The sequence below is a fragment of the Rhinopithecus roxellana genome, chromosome 10, assembly GCF_007565055.1.
Source record: "Rhinopithecus roxellana isolate Shanxi Qingling chromosome 10, ASM756505v1, whole genome shotgun sequence".
Taxonomy (NCBI): Eukaryota; Metazoa; Chordata; class Mammalia; order Primates; family Cercopithecidae; genus Rhinopithecus; species Rhinopithecus roxellana.
The window spans coordinates 69,146,128-69,161,467 of NC_044558.1; positions in this window are offsets into that span (position 1 = coordinate 69,146,128).

Here is a 15,340-nt window from a genome sequence, read left to right on the forward strand (position 1 = left end):
GTAAATCTTCCTCCATTCCTTTATTTTGAGCCTGCGTGTGTCTTTGCACATGAGATGGGTCTCCTGAATATAGCACACCAATGGGTCTTGACTCTTTATCCAATTTGCCAGTCTGTGTCTTTTAACTGGGGCATTTAGCCCATTTACATTTAAGGGTAATATTGTTATGTGTAAATTTGGTCCTGTCATTTTGATGCTAGCTGGTTATTTCGCCCATTAGTTGATGCAGTTTATTCATAGTGTCGTTGGTTTTTACATTTTGCTGTTTTTGCAGTGGTTGGTACTGGCTTTTCCTTTCCATATTTAGTGTTTGCTTCAGAAGCTCTTCTAAGGCAGGCCTGGTGGTGACAAAATCTCTCAGCATTTGCTTGTCTGTAAAGGATTTTATTCCTCTTTCTCTTATGAAGCTTAGTTTTGCTGGATATGAAATTCTGGGTGGAAAGTTCTTTTCTTTCAGAATGTTGAATATTGGTCCCCACTCTCTTCTGGCTTGTAGGGTTTCTGCAGAGATATTCTCTGTATGTCTGATGTGCTTCCCTTTGTGGGTAACCTGACGTTTCTGTGTGGCTGCTGTTAACATTTTTTCCTTCATTTCAACCTTGGTGAATCTGACAATCATATGTCTTTGGGTTGCTCTTCTCAAGGAGTATCATTATGATGTTCTCTGTATTTCCTGAATTTGAATGTTGACCTATCTTGCTAGGTTGGGGAAGTTCTCCTGGATAATATCCTGAAGCATGTTTTTCAACTTGGTTCTGTTCTCCTTGTCACTTTCAGGTACTTTGTCTTCATACTTTATTTCATTAAGTTAATCTTCAATCTCTGATATCCTTTCTTCCACTTGACCAATTCGGCTATTGATACTTGTGTATGCTTCATGAAGTTCTCATGCTGTGTTTTTTCAGCTCCATTAGGTCATTTATGTTCTTCTCTCAACTGCTTATTCTAATTAGCAGTTCCTCTAACCTTTTATCAAGGTTCTTAGCTTCCTTGCATTGGGTTAGATCATACTCCTTTAGCTCGGAGGAGTTTGTTATTACCCACCTTCTGAAACCCACTTCTGTCAGTTTTTCAAATTCATTCTCCGTTTTGTTTTGTTCCCTTGCTGGCAAGAAATTGTGATTCTTTGGAGAAGAAGAGTCATTCTGGTTTTTGGAATTTTCAGCTTTTTGTGCTTGTTTTTCCTCATCTTCATGGATTTATCTACCTTTGGTCTTTGATGTTGGTGGCCTTTGGATGGGGTTTTTGCAAGGGTGTTCTTTTTGTAATGTTGATGCTATTGCTTTCTGTTTGTTAGTTTTCCTTCTAACAGTCAGGACCCTCTTCTGCAGGTCTGCTGGAGTTTGCTGGATGTTCTCTCCATATCCTGTTTCCCTGGGTATCATCAGCGGAGTCTGCAGAATAGCAGAGATTGCTGCTTGCTGTTTCCTCTGGAAGCTTCATTCCAGACAGTCACCCACCAGATACCAGCCAGAGCTCTCCTGTATGAGGTGTCTGTCGACCCCTGCTGGGAGGTGTCCCTCCATCAGGAGGCACAAGGGTCAGGGACCCACTTGAGGAGGCCGTCTGTCCCTTAGCAGAGCTTGAGTGCTGTGCTGGGAGATCTGCTGCTTTCTTCAGAGCCAGCAGGCAGGAATGTTTAAGTCTGCTGAAGCTGCACCCATAGCTACCCCTTCTCCTAGGTTCTCTGTCCCAGGGAGATGGGAGTTTTTTCTATAAGCCCCTGAGTGGGGCTGCTGACTTTCAGAGATACCCTGCCCAGAATCTAAAGTGGTAGTCTGGATACAGAGACTTTGCAGCACTTTGGTAGGCTTTGCCCAGCCTGAAGTTCTCAGCAGCTTGTTTATACTGTGAGGGGAAAAGTGCCTACTGAAACCTCAGTAATGGTGGACACCCCTCCCCCCACCACACTCAAGCTTCCCAGGTTGGCTTCAGACTGCTGTGCTGGTGGCAAGACTTTCAAGCCAGTGGATCTTAGCTTGTTGGGCTCTGTCGGGGCCTCTGAGCAAGACCACTTGGCTCACTGGCTTCAGCCCCCTTTCCAGGGGAGTAAACAGTTCTGTGTCACTGGCATTCCAGGCACCACTGGTGTATGAAAAAACTGCAGCTAGCTCAGTTTCTGCCCAAATGGCTGCCCAGTTTTGTGCTTGAAAGCCAGGGCCCTGGTGGTGTAGGCACCCGAGGGAATTTCCTGGTCTGCCAGTTGTGAAGACCTTGGGAAAAGCATAGTATCTGGGCTGGATAGCACTGTCCCTTATGGCGCAGTCCCTCACGGCTTCCCTTGACTAGGGGAGGAAGTTCCCCAACCCCTTGGGCTTCCCTGGTGAGGCGACGCCCCACTTTGCTTCTCCTTGCCCTCCGTGGGCCACACTGCCTGTCTCACCAGTCCCAATAAGATGAATTGGGCACCTCAGTTGGAAATGTAGATATCACCTGCCTTCTGCCTTGGTCTTGCTGAGAGCTGCAGACCAGAGCTGTTCCTATTCGGCCATCTTACTGGGGAATCCAAGATACTAAATTTTAACATTAGAACACACTCCTCTTTCCCATGTATTATTTTTAAGTACGAACCTTCATTAGTTTTTTGTAGTTTCTAAGAATGTTATGATCAGTTTCTGCATTGTGTTCTGTTTTCTGGCAACACTGACAGGTATTCTACTAACCTCAGTAGGTGATTATTGCTGATAGTCATCTTGTTAAATTTGAGAGAATCACAGCTTCTTTTTAACATTTGCTCTTAACCAGCACTGTATAGAGGGCCTTTTAATGAAAACATGTCAATAGTACCAGCAGGTTTAGTATTTATTTGCACAAAAGGCTACCACATATTTTAAAGTTCCCCTTCAATTGAGTCACTCCTGTGCTTAAAAACCTTCATTGCTTTGCTATTATCTTCAAAATTAAGTCCAGAATCACTGTAGCTTTCACAACTGAGGGCTTCTCTTACCTGTCCATCCTTATCTTCCACTTGTCCATCTCATGCATCTAAAGTAGCCTTTCATTCTTTAGACAGGGAAAAAACTTTTGCTTCCGGTGTCATCCATTTGAAATATTCCTCACCTGCCCTTTAAAAATAAACATATTTCACAGAGGAGGGCAGACACTCCCTATTGCTTTTGTTTCTTGTGCTCATGTAGTACATTAAGTGATATTTTTCTTATAAAATCAATTACATGTTGCTTTACCCAACACTTTTCATATGTATACATATATATCTTCAAGACCAGTTTATATGTTCCTTAAGGGCATATGCCCTTAGAAATATACACCATTTTAGCTTTCAGTACTCCTGTGTACACCTTGGCCACAGATTTCCTTTAAGAAATGTTAGTTTATTTTAATTAAATCTGAAAAATTTTGTTAGTAGCTTTCATTTATTAACAAAGGACACTCAACTAATAGTTGGAGATGTTAGAAATTTCCCATTAGCTATTTAAGGAAGCCTATAGAGCTTACCTCAGCTGGATATCTTGAACTAAAATATACATTTTCTTCTTTTTTTAAACTTTGCTGTGTATTTCATATTAGCTTACACCAGCATATATATTTAGCAACCATCAAGAATTGCTTAGTTGGATGATTTTTATAAAGTGGCACAACTTTTAGATTTTAAAAAATGACATCTCCTTGCTTTCTAATTTAGCCACACTGAGACCTTCTCTGATAGCCCCTCTTCCTGTCTTACTAAATGATCACTATTTTAATTACTTTGACCTACATGGAAATCTCGGACTCTTTTGCTTTTTATCTTCCTTCATAACACACTAAATGCTTTATTTTCCTTAGTCTAAATAATCAGAATATAACATGTTATAAAACCAAACATAGCAAAATATGTTTTATTTACAAATGTATATAATTATGGCTTACTGTAAAATTGAGTGTTTATCAGTGTAAATGTGTTAGATGATAATATAATCCAGTTATGCACTCCATCTTTATTTGTGTTGTTGATGTAATGCCACTAAAGAAAGAAATGATTTCTTTAGGCTGTGAATCTCAAGGTGGAAGGATGTGCCCCGAGGTGGTGGTAGTGGTAATATCTAATTAAAGTTAGGGGGTGATATATGATTTCATAATATAAACGCAGGAAAAAAAAAGCCTCAACAGAAATCTTATTGATGTGGATACAAATCAGAATCTCCTTGGGATAATGTTTATAATGGAAATATGGGTTAGAAACTTTTGAGAACTATGACTTCAGGGCTTCAAATTCAGCTACATGAGATGGTCACAATCACTTAACCAAAGGTTCCTCCATGTGTTTGTAATGGCATTTAAACCAAATTATGATTTACATTTATCTATGAAAATGTATTTTTTTATTTACTCATCAGTATGAATACCAGTCTACTATATAAATAGAAGCAGAAAATGAAAAATGAATTTAAATAAAGCTAAGATAAATATAAATCTTAGATCCAAATTGAGATTTTCTCTTTGCATTTCAACTCTTGCGTTTTGTTCCTTTTAATTAAACTAATGGCTCCTTACTAAATTGCTGTTATCTCATCATATAATCATTTGATTAGAGCTGACAGTCACTCACCCTGGGAAATAGATGCTCTTCTGGCACCACAGCAAAAATCCATCCTGCAGAGTTCTCTAAGTGTCGAAGGGAAAGGCTGAAGGAGAAGATTTCCTTTCTCCATCAGGCTTCTTTCTAGAATCTCTACTTCCTGTCTTTTTGTCCTGGCCAACTCCAGCTAATCAAATGTGTTAAATCCTACACACTTCTCTTTTTTATGTCATAATATGAATGTTACAAAAGCTAATCACAAGTGACTTGTTGCATACTAAGTTATGATGCATATAAAGGGAGAACATTCTATTGAGAATGATTGAATCACTGAAGAAACTCTTGGTCTTTCTACAAGATAAGAAATCAGTTTTATCCCAACATTCTCAAGTTGTGAATTGGGCAGCATGTATATATCTTATATCTTTAATGTTTTCTATCATCTAAATATATGGATGCAAAGAAGGAATGCAAAATATTTTTCAATAATAGGTAAAACTGAAGGGTAAAATTGAGAGTTAGAAGCAGGGAAGAATACCTTTATAAATTGTTATGACATGTTGCATAATTTAACAAAATTTATTGATGAGATAATTTATGATCTTGGCATTGCACATCTGTGAGACATATCATTGAGTTCCTTATAGATCTGATAGAATGTTTAGAATTTTACTTTTTATCAAAAGAAGATGCATGCATGAGAAAGTAGTGGATTTAGCATCCTTCTCAATTTTTGAAAGATAATATACATGCAATCATAGCTTTACAGAATAAATTGTTGTAACTGGTTAATGATGCAAGATTAAAGATGGAGTTTGAAAATACAGCATCACTTACCTCACTTTAGATAAAAATTTAAAACAAATATCCTGAGCTTGCTTTCTTTTCTTCCATTTCTGTCAATTTGCTATGTGAGACAGGTTTCTCTATTGTTATTATTAATAGAAGAAAACATAGATGTATGTTATCCCCTGAGAGTAACACTGTCATCAGGCCAACCTAGGGTAAGTTAACAAGCAGAAAAACAAGCTCAACTATTGATATACATGATGTTCATTCAAAGTGTGTAAAGTAATTTAATACAGGGACTTGCTTTATAACTTTTTCTTTTTTATGATTATGGATGACAAAACTTATGAGCATAATTAGCAATTCTCCATTTTAATCTTCTAAATACAAACTTTCATTGAACAATGTGTAGAATTTCTCTATTTTTTCCTGTTATATTTGTTCTAAGTAGATGTATTGAAATGCAATTTTAGGTCTGTTAAGTTTGTATGTCTTTTTCATGTATTTTTCTAGAATTTAATTTTATTATACTTTATGAACATAAATTTAAAAATCCTTAATCTGTTGATTCACAGTGGATTAGGGATTTTAAAAGAATTAGTCTGTTGCCACAGATGGTTTGGGAAAGCACTTCTGTAGGCCAAGTTTAGGGTTTTGGATACTGTCCTAGGGACAGGAAGAAAACTCTTCAGTGATAGCTCTTATTCTCATTATTTAGGATGCTACATGGACATTCAAAATTAGAAGGCTTGAGGCACCCCATCTGTCATGCTTTCTTAGATACTGGGCACAGGAACACAGCTAACATCAAATCCTGTAGTCAGTCTGGTTTAAGACAGAACAGGTGGCTGTTCTGCAGTTACTCCTGATATGCAATGAGGAAGTCACAAACTCTCCCTCTACCCTCTCTGAGTGGTAGAGAGATACCAAGCAGATCCCAGAAATACTTAATTTAGCTGTGTTTAAAATAATGTTAACACTTGTTAGTTAAGTGAGGGCTGATCCTATATGTGAAATTATTATTGGCAAAATCATGATTATGTGATTATATATATTTCTAAATATGTTAAGGGTTAATTTGGCTATGTTTCATTTAGAATAATGACATTTCAGAATTGAAAAGGACTTGATGTATGTAACTTAATATCTGATAGAGAAAATTGGAGAGAAAATTGAGGCTCAAAGTGTTCTGTAGAAAGAACTGATTAAGAATTTGGGTCATGGAGTCAGAGATTGGAATTCTGCTGCCATAAACCAGGAAATTCCTGAGTCTGCCAGAGGCAGGAAGAGGCAAGTAAGGATCCTTCTCTAGGGGCTTCACAGGGAGCATGACTCTACCATTACCTGATTTCAGGCTTCTAACCTCCAGAATTGTAAGAGAATACATTTCTGTTGTGTTAAGTCACCTAGTTTGTGGAAATTTGTTATGGCAGCCCTAGGAAACGACTATGTGGACTGATAGAGTATTATGAATCACAGTTTCTTTGGTATGTGAATTTCTAAATGAGTTTAAATAATATCCTCTGTAGGATTATGATTTTTTTTAATAGTTTGGGTCTTGGAATCAGATTGTTAAAATAAATGCAAAGCTCAATTGTGCTCCTTACTAATGTTGAATTTGGTTTCTTCATCGGTAATAGTTTGATAAGAAAAAGAAGATTGACCTTATAGGGCTATTTTTGATTACTGTTTAAAGGAAATGATCCATGAAAACATTTAAGCACAGGGCTTGAAAGCTGGTAGGCACTTTGTATGGGTTAGATGTTATTATGATAATCATGATGCTAGTAGCATGGTGGTTTTGTTGGAGAAGATTCTTTGACCTGTTCAGTTGGACAGTGGCATAGTTGGAAGTAGAAGCCTGGGATGCTCTCTGTCATTCTGATGACATTTCTACCTCTACTCAAGTCATCCGAGTAAACTGTTCACTCATGCACCTTCATAGATTGATCCTCACATAATGATTTCATTTTCAAATGCTGATATCTTTAAAAAGATGTAAGGAAATTCTGCTTCCAACCATACACATATTCTCTCAGCTGGGTGACAGCCTCTCAACTTCACCAGATGTCTTGCCTGGTGTGAAACAATCACCAGGCTTAGAAAGGAAACCATAGCACCATGAATATACTGTTGGAATAGGCTCATTTCATTACTGTGATGTGTTTGAAAACAAGTCCTCAGTCTTTAAATTATAGGCTACTTTACCCATATATTTGATAAATATGTTTGCATAATTAGCAAAACATATTGTTCTGAGATCTTCTCAAGGCAGGGGATGGAACCGTATTCTACACAATTAAATAAGAGGGTAGAGAGAGGAGATTCCGTTTCAACTTGATTAAACAAATATGCATGCATTGAACTCCAATTTTCTGCCTGGTGTTGTACTTGGCTCTTAATCATATGACTAAGGTAGGCATAAGCTCTGTTCTTACAGTGGAGCTTTCAGTCTAGGGGGAAAGGTAGAAAAATCCCTTTTCTATACAGAATTATGACCCACAAGAGAAAAAAAAATCAGTGTTAGAAATAAAGAGAAAAAATTTAAAGAGAGTAACATCTAATCACTTTAAAAATTAAGAATGAACAAAAATTCAATAATACAACAACAACAATAACATGAAAGATCTTAACTTTTAAGGGACATGGCCCCATTGGGCCTGAGCTCCAGCAGTGGTAGTGTCTGAGCTGACAGCAGAGGACCCTTTATGGGGACATCCTGCAGGAGAACTACAAGAACATTATTAGAAGGTGCATATTGCATATGAATCTCCTAGGGATTGTGGTGTGGAGAGTTTTAGCAGGATCTGCTCCCATGGCCTTAGTTATCATCTCTGGGATAATCCAGACCTCTCTTCTGGGTGCCAGTCTATTTGAAATTATTTGGATAGCTGGCAGGCCTAGTAAACTCAAAAAGCTGTAGCCATAATGGCAGGGCATGGAGAACAAGTATGGTGTCCTCTGAGTGAGGGATGCTTCAGAAGGGGGCAGATGACCAAATAGTAGGCGGTAATTTGGACACCAGTAGCATATCTTAACCTGGAGGGGCGGCAACAGAGAAAGTGCCTTTTCCACTACTGTCATAATGAAATGTATGAACCCTGCTGGGTGCGGTGGCTTACGCCTGTCGTCCTAGTACTTGGGGATGCCGAGGCGGGTGGATAAACTGAGGTCAGGAGTTCAAGACCAGCCTTGCTAACATGATGAAACCCCATCTCTACAGACATGCAAAAATTAGTTTGGCACGATGGCGGATGTCTATAATCCCAGCTACTCAGGAGGCTGAGGTGGGAGAATTGCTTGAATCTGGGAGGTGGAGATTGCAGTGAGCCAAGATGGCACCATTGCACTCCAGCCTGGGTGACAGAGTGAGACTCTATCAGAAAGAAAGAAAGAAAGAAAGAAAGAAAGAAAGAAAGAAAGAAAGAAAGAAAGAAAGAAAGAAAGAAAGAAAGAAAGAAAGAAAGAAAGAAAGAAGGAAGGAAGGAAGGAAGGAAGGAAGGAAGGAAGGAAGGAAGGAAGGAAGGAAGGAAGGAAGGAAGGAAGGAAGGAAGGAAGGAAGGAAAGAAAGAAAGAAAGAAAGAAAGAAAGAAAGAAAGAAAGAAAGAAAGAAAGAGTTTGCAAAATGAGAACTTTACATGCTTTTCTATTATATGATTCTAAATGATGGCCAGTCTTCCCGGCAAGTCCTGTACTTAGCGCTGTGAATACTAATACTAAGCCTGTATAGGGGAAGGATGAGGATTACCTGAACAGAAAGAAAGAAAGAGAGAGAGAGAGAGAGAAAGGAAGGAAAGAAGGAAGGAACGAAGGAAGGAAGGAAGGGAGGAAGGAAGGAAAAGAAAGAAAATAAAGAAAAATAAATGTAAGAACCCTTGGGGGCAATGATATGGAGGGAGAAAATTTTGAACTGATTTTAAACTGGAGGTGACTTGAAAAAAACATAGAAGCAATTGACTAAGCCTGGAATTCACTAGATTAAGTTTTCTAACAACTTTTAAAGGAGACAGCTATAGAGAAGGGGTTTAGAGAATCAACTCTGGAGTCACCTCCACAAATACTTCTTAAATAAATGAATAAAGCTGGAAAACAAAGCTTAAGAGCTACTCTGAAATTAATTAGTTGCATGATTTTGAACAAATTACTTGACTTGTCTGTGTCGTGCTTTGCAAAATGAGAACTTTACATGCTTTTCTATTATATGATCCTAAATGGTGGCCAGTCTTCCCGGTAAGTCCTGTACTTAGCGCTGTGAATACTAATACTAAGCCTGTATAGGGAAAGGATGAGGATGACCTGAACAGCACCTGTGCCACTCCCACATTTATTTACCTGATCACTCAGCAGCTCTTCCTTTATGTTTGCATTCTCAGCTCCAGCCTTTGGCCAAGACTGTAAAGCTGGAGATAGAGGGAGGCTCTGGCAGAGTGACAGAATTCTAGGGGCGTTTATTCCTGTCAGAGGACTGAATGATACATGTGAACAGACACTTTGGCTAAACTAATGCTGAATCTGGATCCCTGCCAGCCTTTTTAGATACTAACATAAACTTATCCCTGTTCTCAAGACATGCATTTGGGAAACCTGGCTTAAGCTTTCTATCTAGCAACTACATGTTCATCAAAAAGAAGATTCTAATGGCAGTAGCTGAGCATTAACAATAGTTATGTGATGAGTCAGGAAGGATTTTGAATTATTGCATCCTGAGGACTGAACTTAATAAATTTTCTTTAAGGTGTGGACTACGTATAGCCTTAGAAAAAGAGAATTAGTTTTGATGGTAGCAGAGGCAGAATAAAATAAAAATCTCCCTTTGAAAATGGAATTTTTAATGACTTCTAAATTTATTGTTTCTGGATTTAAGTTTACAGGATGAAGAGAAAAAAATCTGATATAAGTAAAGCTGATTTCTGGATATCACTAAGAATATTCTGGTATTTAGCCTTTCACATAACGGTCACTTGACCCCTAATGATAGGCAAAGCCCTATCCTTTAATAGAAAACCTTAAACAGGGCCAGAAGCCAGCTTACCAGCTGGGTCCATGTGGATGCTTCATTCTATTCAGATGAACGTTCAGTACCGTAGTGTATTGAAAAAGCAGCCAATGCTCACTCTGCTTGTCTATTGGCAGTTAAAAATAAGGGTTGCATGGTGGGATAAGCTTTTGAACTGATGACTCATGGCGCTTGGAGATTAATGCATATGATAAACCAACAAGTCAGTCCTGTGCCCGGAATGCTATATATATTTTTCTAACCAGTAAAGGTCAATAGTGCTATTTGGTAAAGCTTATTCACATTTTTGGTTCTCTTACAGTGCTGTTTGGTAAACCTTATTTACATTTCCAGTTCTCTTTTCCTTGCCTATTCATATGGACTGATTTAAATTACCATTATTTTGCATTTTGATAATGGCCTCACAAAGAGGGAGTGATAAAAATAGGCCAGTCCTGATAGGTCACAGCAACAGAAATAACTAGCATTCATGTCATACAGCATGGCAGTGTAGACTTGACCCTCAGCAGTCCTTGGATAGATAGCATTAGTTATTATGCAACTCTGATAACAGGTGCAGGGAATTTGTGTCTAGCTTAGGAAAGCAGGGACAGGGACTCGACCCCAGAGCTCCTAAGTTCCAAGCTCATTTCTTTTTGCTATGTTGCTTTTAGAACTGTGTTTGAAGCAACACTTCTCTTATTTTACTTATTTATTTATTTTAGCACAGTTTTATCAATGATTCCACATTCACACAACATTCTTTGGTGAATACGGAGAAAGTTGACTAAAACCTAATCCCCTCCCATGTTCCAAATAGGCCATCTCTTATACTTCCTATTGTGAATAAGAATATGATTTGTATGGAAAGGCACTTTTGCTATAAAATTATTTTATCCTGCTTACTATTCCTTTTTATATCATACTTAATCATTCCCAGTTTGATATATGGCTTCTTAATTTTAATATTTTTTTCTTTATTATTAGGTTTTCCAGTTTGTTGATGTACAGTTTTTCGTGATAGTCTCTAATCATTCTTTGCATTTTTGTTGTCTAATTTGTTATGTCCCTCTTTTCATTGCTGATTTTATTTATTTGGGCCTTCTCTTTTTTTTTCTTAGTCCAGGTAAAGGTTTGTCAAGTAGTTTATCTTCCAAAAAAAAAAAAAAAAACAAACAAACAAACAAAAAAACAACAAAAAAACCTGTTCATTTGTCACAAAATTAGAAATAAAATCCTAAAATTTATTTAGAACCACGAAAGACCTCAAATAGCTAAAGTAATCCTTAGCCAAAAGAACAAAACCAAAGGTATCACAATACCTGACTTTAAAATTTGCTACAAAGCTGTAGTAGCCAAATCAGCATGATACTGGCATAGAAACAGATACATAGACCAATGGAACAAAGTAGAGTACCCAGATATAGATTCACACATTTTGAGCCAATTCATCTTCAACAAAGGTGCCAAGAACATACAATGGGGAAAAGACAGTCTTCAATGAGTGGTTCTGGGAAAACGGGGTAACTATATGCAGAAGAATGAAACTAGACTGCTATCTCTTACCATATACAAAAATTAAATCATATCAAAATGGATTAAAGGCGTAACTCTAAGACTGAAAACCATGAAACTACCAGAAGAAAACATTAGGCCAATGCTCCAGGATATTGGTCTCGGCAAGGAGTTTTTGTGTAAGACCTCAAAAGCACAGGCAACCAAAGCAAAATTAGACAAATGGTATTGCATCAAGCTAAAAATCTTCTGCACAGCAAAGAAAACAACAAAATGAAAGAACCCACAAAATGGGAGAAAATATTTACAAAGTACCCATCTGACAAGGGATTAATAACCAGAATATAAGGGGCTCAAACAACTCAATAGGAAAACAACAACAAAAACAACAATAATACCCCAACAACACACACGCAATAATCCCCCCAAAACCCAAATAATTTGATTAAAAAATGGGCAAAAGTCTGAACAGACATTTCTCAAAAGAAGACAAACAAATGACCAATAGGTATATGAAAAAAATGCTCAACATCACTAATCACCAGATAAATGCAAAATTCTAATGAGATTGGTATCTTCCCCCAGTTAAAATGGCTTTTATAAAAAAGACAGGCAATAATGGATGCTGGTGAGGATGTGGAGAAAGGGGAACCTTTGTATACTCTTGGTGGAAATGTAAATTACTACAGCCACTTTCGAGAAAAGTATGGAGGTTTCTCAAAAAAACTAAAATAAGGGCCAGATGCGGTAATCCTAGCACTTTGGGAGGCCAAGGCAGGAAGTTCGCTTAAGCCCAGGAGTTCGAGATCAGCTTGGGGAATATAGTGAAACCTCATTGCTAAAACAAACAAGCAAGCAAACAAACAAAAACTAAAAAAGAACTGCCATATGATACAGCAGTTCCACTACTGCTTATTTATCCAAGAGAAAGGAAATCAATACATCAAAAAGGCATATGCACTCCCATGTTCATTCAGCACTATTCAGAGTAGTAGCCAAACTACGAATCGAACTAAGTGTCTATCAATGGATGAATGGATAAAGAAAAGGTAGTATATGTAGGTATGTAATAATATTCAGTAAATGGGAGGTAATTATGTGAAGTAGAATCAGCCAAACATAAAAAGATGGAATATCGCATGTTGTCACTCATATATGGGAGCTAAAAAAAATGGATCTCATAAAGACAGAGATTATATTGGTTCTTATCAGAGGCTGGGAAGTTTAGCAGGAAGGGGAGGATGAAGAGAAGTTGATTAATGGTACAAATATATGACTGGACACAAGAAATAAGACTTAGTGTTAACATAGATCAGTAGGGTGACTGTAGTTTATAATAATCTATTGCACATTTCAAAATAGCTAGAAGAGAATAATTTGGATAGTTCTAACATAAAGAAAATGCAAATATTTAAGATGATGGATATCCCAATACACTTATTTGATCTTTACAAATTCTATGAGTGTATTAAATTATCTCATGTACTTCAAAACTATGTACATCTATTATGCATTAACACAAAAAGTACAAAAAATAAATATTTGCCTATTTTTTAATTGAATTTTTTGGTCCTACTGAGTTCTAAGAGTTATTTATATAATCTGAATACAAGTCCTTTAATATTTTCTCCTATTTTATAGCTTGACTTTTCATTTTCTTGATGGTATTTTTCAAAAAGCTAGAAGTTTTTAATTTTGATGAACTATAATTTCTCAATTTTTTCTTTTAATATATGTGCATTTTGTGTCCTGCTTAAGAAATCTTTGCCTAACCCAAGTCACAAATCTTTTATTCTAAAAGTTTTATAGTTTTAGCTTTTACATGTAAACTTATAATCCACTTTAGGTTAATTATTGTATATGATGCAAGACAAGATGAGGATTCTCTCCCTTTCTTCTTTAATTCCTTCCCTTCCTTCCTTCCTTCCTTCCTTCCTTCCTTCCTTCCTTCCTTCCTTCCTCCCTCCCTCCCTCCCTTCCTTCCTTCTGCCCTTCCCCTCCCTCCCTCCCTCCTTCCCTCCCCTCCCCTCCCATCCCCTTCCCTTCCCTTCATTTCCCTTCCCTTTCTCCCTTCCCTTCCCTTCCCTTTCTCACTCCCCTCCCCTCCCCTCCCCACTTCCCTCCCCTTCCCTTCCCTTCCCTTCCCTTCCCTTCCCTTCCCTTCCCTTCCCTTCCCTTCCCTTCCCTTCCCTTCCTTTCCCTTCCTTCTTTCCTTCCTATATGGATGTTCCATTGTTCAGGCATCATTGTTCAAAAGATTACCTTTTATCCATTGAAAAATCTTGATATCTTTGTAAAAAATCAATTAAGCATCATATATATGTCTATTCCTATGCTCTTTACTTTATTCCATTAATTTCTATGCCTAGCCTTATGCTAAAACTATATACTGTCTTGATTCCTGTAGCTTTACAGTGTAGTATTGAAGTCACATACTGTGAATCCTCTGATTTTGCTCTTTTTCAAAAAAATTTTTGGCTTTCCTGTTTTCTTTGATTTTTCCATATAAATTTAAAAATCAGCTTATTAATTGCTACACAATAGCCTACTGGAATTTATTTTTTATTTATTTATTATTTTGAGACGGAGTCTCACTCTGTCACCCAGACTGGAGTGCAGTGGTGCCATCTCTGCTCACTGCAAGCTCTGCCTCCTGGGTACACGCCATTCTCCTGCCTCAGCCTCCCGAGTAGCTGGGACTACAGGCACCCACCACCAAGCTCGGCTAATTTTTTGTATTTTTAGTAGAGATGGGGTTTCACCGTGTTAGCCAGGATGTTAGCCAGGATGGTCTCAATCTCCTGACCTCGTGATCCACCTGTCTCGGCCTCCCAAAGTGCTGGGATTACAGGCATGAGCCACTGCACCCAGCCGCCTACTGGCATTTTTATTGAGATTTTCTTGAATCTCTATATCAATATGAAGATAATTGATATCTTAACAATGTGAAATATTTGTATCTGTGAGCATGGTAGATCTTTTTATCCTTTTAGATATTTTTTAATTTCACTCAGCAAAGCTCTATAGTTTTTTGTGTAAAATCTTACCTATATTTTATTTCTCTCCATAAGTATTTTGTGTTTTTTAATGTTGTTATAAATCATATTTTTTAAAAACTGTATTTTTAATTATTCCTTGCTAGGATATACAAATAGAATTGATTTCTGTATGTTGACGTTGTATTCTGCAACCTTGCCAACCCACTTATTAGTTGTAGTAGCTTTCTCACAGATGCTTTGGGATTTTTTAAAGGTAGATGACCATATCTTTTAGGGAAAACACTTATTTCTTCCTTCTCAGCGTGAATAACTTTTATTTCTTTTTCTGTTTAATTTTTAATTTTTTTCTGAAAGAGAATCTTGCTTTATCTCCCAGGCTAGAGTGCAGTGGCATGATCTTGACTTATTGCAACCTCTGTCTCTTGGGTTCAAGCAATTCTTCTGCCTCAACCTTCCAAGTAGCTGGAACTACAGGTGCTCACCACCATGCCCAGCAAATTTTTGTACTTTTGGTAGAAAGCA